Here is a 13,971-nt window from a genome sequence, read left to right on the forward strand (position 1 = left end):
TGTAAAACTATCTAAAGCAGATAAAAAAATAATTTTTGACGAAAAAAAATATCAGTACGTTTCAATAGACCGATTATATACCAGAAGGGGCTCAACTAGTAGAAGAACTTAATAATGATGAGAAATTAATTCTAAATATAGAAACTGAAATTTTAAATAAAAATCAAGAAAATAAAACCAGAAAACCGAGTCGGAAGGAAATATTGTGGAAGAAATTGCAATTAAAAACGGAGTTAAAAGAAACGACGAAAGAATCGAGCGAATGATAAACCAATATCTGGATGTTTTTTGGATAGAGGGCGTTAAATTAGGTACATGTAACGAAGAACAACATGAAATCAACTTAACTTCCGACAAGCCAGTATACGCAAAGCAGTATCCATTAGCACACAAATCTAAGGGAATAGCTTTAAAAGAAATGGACAAATTACAAGAAAGCAATCAGCGAAACAAAAAGTGCGTTCAATGCGCCAGCGTTAGTAGTCCCGACGAAGGAGCTAATCCCAGGGGTGAAAATGATATAGATTGGTGATAGATTATAGAGCCTTGAATGAGGTGACTACAGCCGATCCATATTTACTTCCCAATATTAATGAAATTTTAGACTTAATTGGAAAGAGGAAATATTTTGATGTATTAGATTTAAAATCTGGCTTTCATCAAGTAAAGATGAGACCTTTGGATATTCACAAAACTGCATTTAGCTTGCGACGCTGTGCCTCCCAACACAGGTGCGCAACACCTAGAGCCTCGCATGCACTAGGATTTTTCTAAACGTAGGATTTGACCGCGATCATCACGTTTGGGAGAACGCTAGGGAGAGGGGAAAATGATCACACACAATGGTTAAGTTTTATTGCACATGTATTTCGCCCAGCCCTTCCCTACAATACGGTGGCTGTAGTGCCTCCCGCGCACAGTTTAGCCACGCAGGGCTTACACTGGGACGCTTAAACACGAGCCACGCTCGTGCAGCAGACGGCGGGCCACAGGCCCAGGTCCAGTCCGCTGACGGCTGACTCTCTCTCTCTCTCTCTTTCTCTCTCGCGCGCGCGGGCTATGCCTCCCGCTTGTGGCAAGCCCGACCTGCTGCAGCCGCGCAGCTATAGGGTTTTCTCTTGCGCTGTCTCTATCTCACGCACACGCGTTTCCTCGCACTGTTCTCTCTCTCTCTCTCTCTCTCTCTCTCTCGCGTGCGCTGGCCAGACGCCTCGCGCAGAAGACGTCTTGGTGTGCGCCCGCACTGTACACCAACACCCTGGTCTCTCGAGTTCTCTCTCTCTCTCTAGTGTGCCCGCACCACACTCGTCTCACTCTCGGATCTCTCTCTCTCTCTCTCTCTATCTCTTTCTCTCTCTCTCTCTATCTCTTTCTCTCTCTCTCTCTCTCTCTCTCTCTCTCTCTCTCTCTATCTCTTTCTCTCTCTCTCTCTCTCTCTCTCTCTCTCTCTAATACTTTCTTACTCGCTCTCTCCCTGGTGGACGTCCGTCGGTGCTCCCGCCGGCGCCTCCCTGACTCTCGTGGACCTGGTGACGGCTAGCTTCCTCGGCTCTCCCACGCCAAGGCTGCTGGTTGCTCTGGTCCTCCGGACAATGATGGCGGACTGGCTAGCTTCCTTCCTCTCGTGCGGATGGTTGCTGGCTCGTCCGGGTGTCGGCACTTGCTCGTGCCAACGCGCTGCACCTATGACTCTCTCACACTCTCGCACACTCGCACAACCTCGGGAGACTCTCCCGATTCTCCTCGCAACAGAGGAGGCCACGTATCTCTCTCGCACGTCGACGTACTCCGTCGACAGTCGTGAGAGAACTCTCCGATTTCTCGCTCGTTCTCGCGCTCACTCTCCACTCGCGCTCGTCGGGCCCGCGCATCTTCCTTGCGCCTGATTGGCTGGCAGTCCGCGCGGATAGCGAGTCGCACATCGGCGCCCACTGATTGGCTCGCGACATGCGGAGGACCAATCAGCGCGCGCGCCGTCGAGGCTCACTCTCGCGCCAACGATGCTCACTCTCGCGCTAACGTGGACGGTTAGCCGGCCCGTTCCTCGAACTCGAGGTCAGGCTGGCACTGACAACAACAATCCAACTCGCTTGTTTCTTCCGCGCACTCAGAGCTTGGCCGCATCGAACGAGATTCCTCGTATCGACGCGGCTGCGACGTTTGCAACGTCGCAATCCCCTCCCCTTAACAATGCTTCCTCTCTCGGAGAAGTTGGCCTTAAACTTTTTACTGGGTCCTGGGTCCAAACTTTCCTCTTTTCGCAGCATCTCTCCAGCTCCACTCTCTCACTTCCTCTCTTCTCTATTCTCGCTGACTCCTCTCTCGAAGAAGTTGGCCTTAACCCTTTCACTAGGTCCCAGGCCAACACTCTTCTCTCCCCTGCACATCTCTCTAGCACTACTCTCTCACATCCTTTTCTCTCCACCTCCGCTGACTGCTCTCTCTTCTCACTTCCTTCCTCAGCTCTCCGTCTTTCTAGCATTGCCATTTTTCTCTGGCAATCTAGACACAGACCTGAGTGGCTCACTCGTCTGCAAAGTTGGCATGATGACTGTGGCAATTGCCTACGCGCAGGACATTCCCTTCGTGAATGTCCTTTTTGTTGGCATGCCCAGCAGATCATCTCCGGGCAATTCAATGCCCGGTGCCCCACTTTACAGCAGGTGAAGCACGTACCATCTCCTCGCCTCTCCCCTCGAGCCACGGCATTAGCGGTCGGACGCACCAGGCCGCGCCATACGGTAGCTCTCTTTCTCCTCGTTGAAGCTCTCTTTCTCTCACTCGTCCTCTCCTCAACCTCGATAGAAGGCAACTCGTCACCAGGGCCTGCATGCTCTGTCCTCTCGACTGCAGCGGCTCTCTGGGTCTCTCCTTCCTCCTTGTACGCCGCACCGGGAACGCGCATCTTCTCCGCTGGCAGCGGAGGTGCGTATCGGCTATCTAACTCTTTTAGCCGCTCCCAGCGTCGGCCGTACCTCTCCAACTCCTCCCAGCTGTTGACGCACTTTTCGCCAATAGCTCTCCGGTATTCCGGAAGGAGGTTCTGATATGCGATACGAAGCAAATCACGTTCGGATGGAGGTCGGCGAAAGCGCGAAGCCAGATACTGAAGACTCGCGATATACGCCGCAATCTTCTCTTCTCTGTGCTGCGTTCGCTTGCGCAGATCTTCCTCCAAATCCTCCCGACAATACGGAACCATGTATCGGCGACGAAAGGCCCGGCAGAACATCTCCCATGTTCGCAGGCTCTTTCTCTTCGCCCGATACCAGCGGCTTGCCTGCAACTTGAAAATGCACGGCAACACCGCTAGCAGCTCGCGGTCTGGCACCGCTAACGCTACTCTGCACTCACACAGTCGATCAAAGAACTCCTCCGCCTCCTCGTGATCACTCTCGCCCGAGAACTGGAGCTCCCAATGCTTCAGGAACTCCAAAGCCCTGAGCGAGTCGGCTGATCTTTTCCGGCGTTCGGATGACGTCAGGTTCGCTGAGTTAGACTCGCAGCTCGAGTTAACTTCGAGCTCGCTGTCACTGCTCAGCAAACCTCTCTGTCTCCGTCTCTTTCTCGACGCACTTTTCTCTCTCCTCTCACTCTCCTCCTCCGACCCCTCTTCCGCACTCTTCTCTCCTTGTCCACTCTCCTCCTCCGACTCCTCACCCGAGCTCACACAGCTCCGTTGCATACTCGGCCGACCTCCAGAGTTGCCCCAAGAGACGCGGCGTCGCACCGTTTCGCGCTCTAGCTCTAGCAACTCTTTGTCCGCGTCACCAATATCACTCGTGAACACAGACGGTCTGCCTCTCAGCTGGTCTAGAGTAGCTGGGCGAACTGAATCAGTCGTTTTGACGGGGGCTCGCAAACATGGCTTTCGCCCTATTCGCTCTTCCTCCATTTTACGCGTCTGTTCTATCGCCTCGACCCGTACCTGCTCTCGCGCCGCCTCCCTCGCCTCCTCACGGACTCGTTGCAGCCGCCGCTCATGCTCTAGCGTGGCTAACTCGTCCCGCAGCTTCGCTCGAGCTTCCAGGAGGGCTTCCTCGTAAGCTTCTCGCCAAGCTACAGAAAACTCCTCCTCAAAGACTCGAGCTCTCGCATCCTCAAGAGTGAGTCCGCATTCTTCCAACTCTCTCACACGAGCGTCTCTCTCGCTGCGATCGACACTCACTCGGCTCGCATAGCCGCTGTCTACGCTGACGTCTATGCTTGAGCCCGAGCCTCCTCGCAACACATCTCCCTCGGCCACGTCACTGACTGTGCTGGAGGTTGCGCAGGCCGCGGTTCTTGCTATCGTCCTTTCGGACAACCGCAAGTAACCTGGCCGTTCGCACCTCGGGATCACAGTATACACACTGTCTCTCTCACTCGAGCACAAACTCGAAGATCTCTCTTGGCTCTCATTGTCACTCGACAACGAGACCGAGGAGTCTTCTCGCTTCCGACTTCCGTCGAAAAGCTTTACTCGCGAGCCCCGCCGACGACGCTTATGACTAACTGTGTGCCAGTCGTCGCCGTTGGCTGACTCGCTGTCGCTAGAGCGCACGCGTCGCAGCACATCTCGTGGGGACACGGTAGAGCCTCCCACGCTATCACGTTTAGCGTTGGGCTCTACTCCGAGTCCCACTACGAACGGCCGTTTCGTCAGCTGATTCATCGCACAATATGGTGCGACTTCAACAGCTGACGACTGATCGCTGAGCTCTCTTCGCCGTCTCTCTCCACACGAAAATACGTCAGCAGCTTGCCTCGTGGCCCGCTGCGCATCTTTCCGTCGCTCACACTCCGCGCACTTTACACTAACACTCGCGAAAACACTTTACCTCTCCCTTTCGATGATCGCGAATCCCCACCAGGGATGCCAATTGCGACGCTGTGCCTCCCAACACAGGTGCGCAACACCTAGAGCCTCGCATGCACTAGGATTTTTCTAAACGTAGGATTTGACCGCGATCATCACGTTTGGGAGAACGCTAGGGAGAGGGGAAAATGATCACACACAATGGTTAAGTTTTATTGCACATGTATTTCGCCCAGCCCTTCCCTACAATACGGTGGCTGTAGTGCCTCCCGCGCACAGTTTAGCCACGCAGGGCTTACACTGGGACGCTTAAACACGAGCCACGCTCGTGCAGCAGACGGCGGGCCACAGGCCCAGGTCCAGTCCGCTGACGGCTGACTCTCTCTCTCTCTCTCTTTCTCTCTCGCGCGCGCGGGCTATGCCTCCCGCTTGTGGCAAGCCCGACCTGCTGCAGCCGCGCAGCTATAGGGTTTTCTCTTGCGCTGTCTCTATCTCACGCACACGCGTTTCCTCGCACTGTTCTCTCTCTCTCTCTCTCTCTCTCTCGCGTGCGCTGGCCAGACGCCTCGCGCAGAAGACGTCTTGGTGTGCGCCCGCACTGTACACCAACACCCTGGTCTCTCGAGTTCTCTCTCTCTCTCTAGTGTGCCCGCACCACACTCGTCTCACTCTCGGATCTCTCTCTCTCTCTCTCTCTCTATCTCTTTCTCTCTCTCTCTCTATCTCTTTCTCTCTCTCTCTCTCTCTCTCTCTCTCTCTCTCTCTATCTCTTTCTCTCTCTCTCTCTCTCTCTCTCTCTCTCTAATACTTTCTTACTCGCTCTCTCCCTGGTGGACGTCCGTCGGTGCTCCCGCCGGCGCCTCCCTGACTCTCGTGGACCTGGTGACGGCTAGCTTCCTCGGCTCTCCCACGCCAAGGCTGCTGGTTGCTCTGGTCCTCCGGACAATGATGGCGGACTGGCTAGCTTCCTTCCTCTCGTGCGGATGGTTGCTGGCTCGTCCGGGTGTCGGCACTTGCTCGTGCCAACGCGCTGCACCTATGACTCTCTCACACTCTCGCACACTCGCACAACCTCGGGAGACTCTCCCGATTCTCCTCGCAACAGAGGAGGCCACGTATCTCTCTCGCACGTCGACGTACTCCGTCGACAGTCGTGAGAGAACTCTCCGATTTCTCGCTCGTTCTCGCGCTCACTCTCCACTCGCGCTCGTCGGGCCCGCGCATCTTCCTTGCGCCTGATTGGCTGGCAGTCCGCGCGGATAGCGAGTCGCACATCGGCGCCCACTGATTGGCTCGCGACATGCGGAGGACCAATCAGCGCGCGCGCCGTCGAGGCTCACTCTCGCGCCAACGATGCTCACTCTCGCGCTAACGTGGACGGTTAGCCGGCCCGTTCCTCGAACTCGAGGTCAGGCTGGCACTGACAACAACAATCCAACTCGCTTGTTTCTTCCGCGCACTCAGAGCTTGGTCGCATCGAACGAGATTCCTCGTATCGACGCGGCTGCGACGTTTGCAACGTCGCAAGCTTACATCCATTAGGAAGATTTGAATTTGTCGTCCTACCGTTCAGTCGGTAAAACTCAGCCCGTACTTTTCAGCGAGTTATAAATAAAGTTTTAGACAAATATATCGATAAAATATGCTTTAATTATATTGACGACATCATTATTTTCGGTAACACGATTGAAGAATTAGAGGAAAGATTCGGTCTAATAGCTCAAGCATTAATAGAAGCAGGGCTTAAATTAGAGCCGGAAAAATGTGAATGTAGCAAGACAGAAGTGTGTTTTTTAGGGCATGTTATTAGTGAAGCAAGTATAAAACCAGATGAAAACAAAATACAAGCAGTAAAGAAATTCCCAATTCCCAATAACGTTAAAAAGGGTTAGTTAGTTTTTAGGTTTTGTAAATTATTATAGAAGGTTTATTAAAATTTTAGCAGAAATTACCAATCCACTAACCATATTACTACAAAAGGATAGGCCATTTGCGTGGGGATTGGAGCAACAAACTGCATTTGATAAACTCATAGAATCATTATGTTCAACACCGGTCTTGCAATATCCGCAATTCGATAAACCGTTTATAATAACAACGGACGCAAGTCAATATGCGTTAGGTTGTGTAATTTCTCAAGGGGAGATAGGTAAAGACAGACCAATAGCTTATGCAACAAGAGTACTGCAGCCTGCGGAACTTAAAAATAAAATAAAATTTTGAAGCATTTGACTGCATTGTTTTAGAGATATAAGGAATCAAAAAATTTTCAAAAAAAAAATTGAAACCTTGATATCTTAAGAACCATAGGGGTTTGAAAGCTGCGCAATGAACTTAGCCAAGACACATAAAATATCTACTTATTCCCAAAATCTCAAGTGCAATAAAGCCTTTTTACTTCCGTAATCGAGGCACAAAAAACCTCATTTTTTCCAGTTTTCGCAATGAACTTAGCCAAGACACATAAAATATCTACTTATTCCCAAAATCTCAAGTGCAACAAAGCCTTTTTACTTCCGTAATCGGGGCACAAAAAATCTCATTTTTTCCAGTTTTCGATTTTTTACTGAAAAAATAAATAGTCAAATAACTTGAAATTTTAATGGGATATAGTTTGACACGTGATCCATCGACATGATTTTTTTCGTGAGGTTATGATGTTTAGTTTCAGAGATATGAATTTAAAAAAAAATCACCTTTCTCGTTTCATCTGCCGAACAAAGCGGTCGATCCCAAGGACCAAACGAGGAAAAGTAGGTAATTTTATTCTCTTTCAAATGCATATTAGCTGAATTGCTTGTAACGATGGGATGATTGAAAAAAAACGCAAAATAGTGTTTTTCAAAAATCAAAAATCGGCCATAAAAAAAAGTAGTTAGAAAAATAAAAAATAAATGTTTTTCCCGAATTCAGAATCCAAAAATATACATGCATGTCAAATTTTAATGATATTGACGGAGTAGTTCCAGAAATATTACGGCACACACACACACACACACACACACCCATAGGACATTTTCTAAAAACACGTGATTTGAACTTCTAACACATCAAAAAGTATTTTCTAGAAGTTTTGACGAAACTCAAAATTTTACTATTACAAAGCTTCCTCTAGGAGGAAGCAAAAATGCAGTACCATCATGTAACTTCAGCACAATTCCTGTGTGAGTAATTATAATTTACATATTTCATAGCTTATGTTTTTAACGTTTATTATTATTAGAACGATACTTTTTTGATTGTATGAATTGTACATGTTGTATAAAGCAGGAGCAAGTTAAATAACGTTAAATAATGCACAATTACAGAAGTGTCATACCTACCGCTGCAAAAACCGAGCAAAATGAAGATTCAACGATTTCTCAGCATGCTTCGGCAGAGCCTGATAATCTTTTAGCGGACACGTATGCTTCCTCCCGTAAAAATGATTCGCCAGCGATTTCTGTGCCAGCAGAATGTATTGTTGATTGAGAATGCACCTATTCCTCTAGCAAATAGTGATGAGACTGATGCTTGTGATAAAAATACACGGAAACGGTACATATTTATATCAATCATTGTAAATACAGGCGATAATCTTTTAGTATAACGGAATGTATGATGTATAATGTATGATGTATGATTCTATTCTACAGTAAGGCTGAGAGTGAACCGGAAGTACCAAAAAAGAAATATGGATCACCGTTGATGGGAGCGTGCAATGGTTTCCTGAACAAGATTTTAAATGCAAAAGTAAGTGGAAATCATTCGAAAAATACGCCATAAACAATCGAAGACAGTTCAGTAATGCTCGTAGTCGCAATCGACGTATTAAAGAAAAATGCAACAATTTGAATGATTTGATGAAGTCGTTGAATACGTCATATTTTTTATCAGATTCTGCTGGAGAATTCGTAAGACTTTTCATCTTTAGATTATCGCTATTCGCTTATTTTTATTTCTTGTTTATTATATCAATTATAACGCTGCGCTTATATCTATGTGCTTTGTATTTGTCTAATCATGCTTTTTTTATTCAAGTTCTCGAAAGAGTTATTTTGGCTCTGCATCGCTTGCGCAAGCGATGGGAACATACACTTTATACAGTGAAATCCAAACCATTGCGATGATGAGTATAGAAGTAGTGTACATGTTGTAGTCTATAGATTAGTACAAAACCAATGTGTTGTTGTAATGAAATGCTGAAGTATAAAAATATATATACAGCATGAGAAGTTGAAGTGTAAGTAATGAAAACATTTCTTTTACTGTAATAGTATAAAACTTTGTTGTACGTAGATACTTGTTAATGTATAGTCTGAAAAAATATACATATATTTATTGAGTATTTAGTAGATGTAGGTAGATTTATATAGAAGTAGTAGTACAATAATTTTGTACGTTTTAATGAAACGATTTTGCTTCTTCCACACCGGTAGGTCTCACTTCCTCCTGATTTGCAGCAATTGATTGGTGCACTTTTAAAAGGCAAAAGAGTGAAAGAATTTCCAGAAGAATTGAAAAATTTCGCTATGACGTTACATTTTTATTCGCCAAGCGGCTATAATTTCGTACGAAAAAGATTTTTAAAAATGCTACCACATCCAGCGAATTTACGCCAATGACCTGAAATCTGTTAATTATAAACCAGGAATTTCAACAGAGGCTTTAGCAACAGTGTCGAATCTCATAAAAACGGCTAAGGATTGGTCCAAGAAATTGTATTTTAATTTAACAGTGGATAAAATGGCGATAAGAAAACAAATTCAGTGGAATAAAAATTCACAAAATATTGAAGGATACGTTGATCTAGGCAGAGGCGACACTGATGGAAATGATAATTCTCCTGCAGCTACTAATGCGCTTGTTTTTATGCTTGTGTGCATTAATAGCCATTTTAAGATACCAGTAGAATTTTATTTTATAAACCCGTTGTCGGGGGTAGATAAAAGTAATGTTGTAAAAGAAATTTTAACTGAATGCTGCGCATATGATATTGATGTTCGCAATATAACGTTTGACGGCGCTTCCTCAAATATTAGCATGGTGAAAAACTTAAGTGCTGATATTAATGATAACATGTCCACTGCATTTTTCAAAGACCCTGCTACAAAAAGGTCTATTTATGCGTCACTTGATAGTTGTCACATGCTTAAATTAGTGAGGAACACGTTAGCATCAATAAATATTATTGACAAAGATGATAACGAAATCAGCTGGAAATATTTGGAAACTTTGGTAGAATTGCAAGAGAAAAACGGATTACATTTGGCTACTAAAATAAGTAAAAGGCATATAGCATTTCAGAACGAAAAAATGAAAGTAAATTTAGCAGCACAGACCCTGAGTGCGAGTACTGCAGCAGATTTAGAAACTTGCGAGTTTGACTTTGAGTTAGAGCAATTCGAGGGGGCTGCTGCAACCGCGCGATTTTGCACAGTCATAAATGAATGCTTTGATTTGTTAAATTCCAAAAACAGATTCAACAAAAATCCTAATTAAACTGCTATTAATAGAGAAAGTATAAAAGATGTAAAAATAAAAGTTAATGCGTACGTTAATTACATTAAAAGCTTAAAGATTGACGGAAAGAGTATTTTAAAGACCAATAAACGAACTGGGTTTTTAGGTTTAATAATAACTTTGTAAAATTCTGTAAAACTCGCGAAAGATCTGTTTTTGGAAGATACAAATATGCAATTTTCATTAACCTATAAGCTATCACAAGATCACTTGGAAACATTTTTCTCTTGCATCAGGCGATTTGGCGGATTTAATAATAATCCTACCACGGTTCAATTCCAAAGTACGTACAGAAAATTACTGAGCCATGTAAGCATTAGCATTGCTCTCAGTGCAAACTGCATTGCCGAAGACGACACACTTCTTTTGCATGTAAACTCTGCAGTTTCCGATAATGCGATAGAGACAACTGCAGAGAACGATATACAACTGGATGAAAATCAATTAAATGGCATTTGCAGGACAATCCCAGAAATGCTTTTAAACGAATATCTAGACGAAATAATTGCTTATATCAGTGGCGCAGTTGTCAAATCAATAAAAAATAAAATAAAATCCGATTTGTGCTTAAAAAGCTTGGAAAGAGAGACAGGTGAAGAAGCTTTATCAGCACTTCAACGGCGAAAAACTTATGGCAAACTGATATATGCTTCAAACGACGTCGTATTTGTTTGTAAAATAGCAGAAAAAGTTTTTCGTCTTCAACAATCGTTTACCGAAAATCACTTGCTTGAAAAACTAATTGCTTATGCGATGCATTCAATACCGGTAAATACGCTGTTTGTAAAGTATGAACATGTTTTCAATCAAGCACCATTATTCGATCATCGAAACCAATTAATAAAATTAATTCTGAATCAATTTTTCCAAATAAGGCTTCATCACGAAGCTACTACCTTGCACGTAATTTAACAAAGAGTACGAACCAAATATAATAAGTTGACATTATTTTATAATCAGTGAGTCATTCATAACATGTAATAAATAAAAAATAAAAGATAAACTTTTTACTTTGTATACCTTGTTAGTCCTTAATTCTTCTTCATGAAAATATCTTAATTTAGTGAAATGACAATATGTTTAATTATTTATAACTAGAGAAAAAGTACATATCTAAATAACAGCTAAAAAGATTGCAGTAGTAAAAATGATATTATTTTATAAAAAATTATATTTTATAATGTTTTTAATAGAAGCGGGTACAAAAGTGCAGTATACGAAAAAAAAAACAATGGGAGTTGAACTTGGAACCTCAGCGTGGCAAAAGGTATAATTGCAGCGCGCCTTAACCTCACGGCCACGATCTCATTTGGAAATGACAATTGAAAACTTGCATATGATCATCGATACCACGGGGGTTTAATTATAAATTAATAGTTTAGGCTTAAATAATGTCATAAGTTGTTTGAGGGCTTAAGTGTGTTTGTTTTAGTAAAAAAAAATTTTTTTTGGATTTGGCATTATAATAAAATTATTAACGATTTGCTTGTCGAAATTAGAGCAACCATATACATACATGCATGAATGAAGTTGTTAATTTTCATCGTATCATTGGCCGATTACTTTATGCAATCAATAATAAAGTAATAACAAACATTTTTTTGCATACTCTTATTTACACGGCGATTTGATTTACCAGCCGCGTGCGCCCGCAGTCAGCTGTCTCTGCGCAGGCGCCAACGTAAGCTCCGCCCATTAGAAAGAGAGAGAATGCTCTCGTTCGATCAGTCTTTCTCTCTCGCACCAGGAGCCACTTTCCGTATATTTGACCCGCAGTCTATACTTATTATGTCTATGGTTTGTGTAGCGACAGTGCAACAGCTGTTTAAAAACATAACCTTAAATTTAAGCGGACGATGTAAACACAATTATTCTGCGCAACTTATAGAAATCTGTGGGAAAGCGATACCCAACTGTATTACACATAATAGCTTGTGCGGCTAACTTCACAGTCCTACCACACTGGAGAAAAAAGTAAAGATACTGTTTTGAGCATTCTTGATACATAAACTTGTTTATTATTAAACGAAACGGTTTTTTAACAAATATTTTCATAGGAAACCATAGTTTAGGTCAGAAAACATACTGATAAGCCAAAAAAACTCACGAACAGTAACAATAAGCATTTATTTTGCATCATGAAAAATCCGACCACCAATATAGAAGTAAATAGTGTCACAGGCGCTGAAGCTTCGTCTGCTCGATGATACTTTTTTCTCCTTTCGGCAACGTTTCGCCCCCGGTTTGGGACCTTATCAAACCATTAGGTTACATTTTTTAATGTCTAGTATATTTTGTCAAAAAAACGATTGTGCCAGAAGCACAGTACAAAGTGTCAACGCATGACTAGTATGAAAAAATAGTATATAGTATGTTACGTCGCACCATTTTCTAATGCGAATTATGCATTGCATTTACATAAACTCTTTTCTGCACCTGCGTGCGCTATGACCGTCTGTGTGTGTGTGTATTTGTGTGTGTGTGTGTGTGTGTGTGTGTGTGTGTGTGTTTGTTTATCGAGAGCTAGAGTTCAATGTTCTAATGCGGTGCTGTAGTCACCATCTTGAGCAGAACTCTCACGCGTCTTTCATCTGGCACGTCCGGCAGTCTACGACTGAAACTCATAGCGTGCGGAGCTCCCTCGCAACTTGCTGTCTCAGCGAGACAGCGTGTATATTTTGCGCTCATCGCATCATATCATCGTATTTGATTCCTATCATCTACAAGTTTTATCTAGTGTAAATGTTAATCATATCGAAAGTGTGTGTGTGTGTGCGTGTGTGTGTGTTAATTATATCGAAAATTCAGCTTGTCAAATCGTCAAAATCTCGTGTTCGCGTGGCAAATTCTATTTAACTAGCGCGCCACGCGCGGCCTTACGGCTTCGCGTTTTGCGTTTGAGGCACGACCGCTGACGCTCGCGCTTCGCGCTTTCAATCAGGCCCACCGATGCTCGCGCTTCGCGCTCGCTATATATTTGACGTTTATGTTTTACATAAACGTTAAACGGTTTATGTGTTACCTATTTATTAAAAAAACAAAACAATAAAAAATTTTTTTTTATAAAATAATTATCTTTTTATAGAACTTGAATTCAGAAATTTAAATTATATTAGATTCCATTCCGCTCCTAAAGTCATGAATTTTGCACAAAGATAGATTTATTACCAAACAGGAACTATGTCTCGGTTTTGTGCAATTTGAACAGAAAAAGTATTGGTCATATTATCATTTAAACAAAAAGTCGTACAACTGTTCGTTGGCTACATTGTGCGCATCGATCTGGTGACCGGCTGCTAACATGTCCACGCAGCCGTCTGATGCCGTGTGAGTTGACGTTTCGAAACAGCCTCCCGGCCTCCGCTAACCGCAATGTGTTGCTCGGTTTAACTTTTCGGCGATATTATAACTGAGTGCGTAGTGCAAAACATTTTGGTGCTTGTATGTGTTTTAAAGCAGCCTCTGCTCACCACGATCTCGCTCGCGGATCGGCTGCTTGCGGTTCTTACTTTATAAGACGGTGCAAAACGTATTTAAAAGTGACACACCCGAAATGGTTCTGACGATGCGATGTGTAAGTGTCAGAAGAATGCTTCAATATGGGCAGATACGTAACTCCAGCAAGAAACTTGACTTTTTGCTTGGAGGTTATCTTTTGTTTTTGTTACTAC

General features: G+C 44.0%; 1 protein-coding gene across 13 annotated transcripts in view; it reads right to left on the reverse strand.

Annotated features, from left to right (window-relative positions):
- The window catches only part of LOC100116395 (high affinity cGMP-specific 3',5'-cyclic phosphodiesterase 9A), an 815,596-nt gene that overhangs the window by 557,765 nt on the left and 243,860 nt on the right, over positions 1-13,971 (reverse strand). The gene's annotated exons all lie outside the window — the stretch shown is intronic.

This window comes from Nasonia vitripennis (assembly GCF_009193385.2).
Source record: "Nasonia vitripennis strain AsymCx chromosome 1 unlocalized genomic scaffold, Nvit_psr_1.1 chr1_random0009, whole genome shotgun sequence".
NCBI classification, from domain to species: Eukaryota; Metazoa; Arthropoda; class Insecta; order Hymenoptera; family Pteromalidae; genus Nasonia; species Nasonia vitripennis.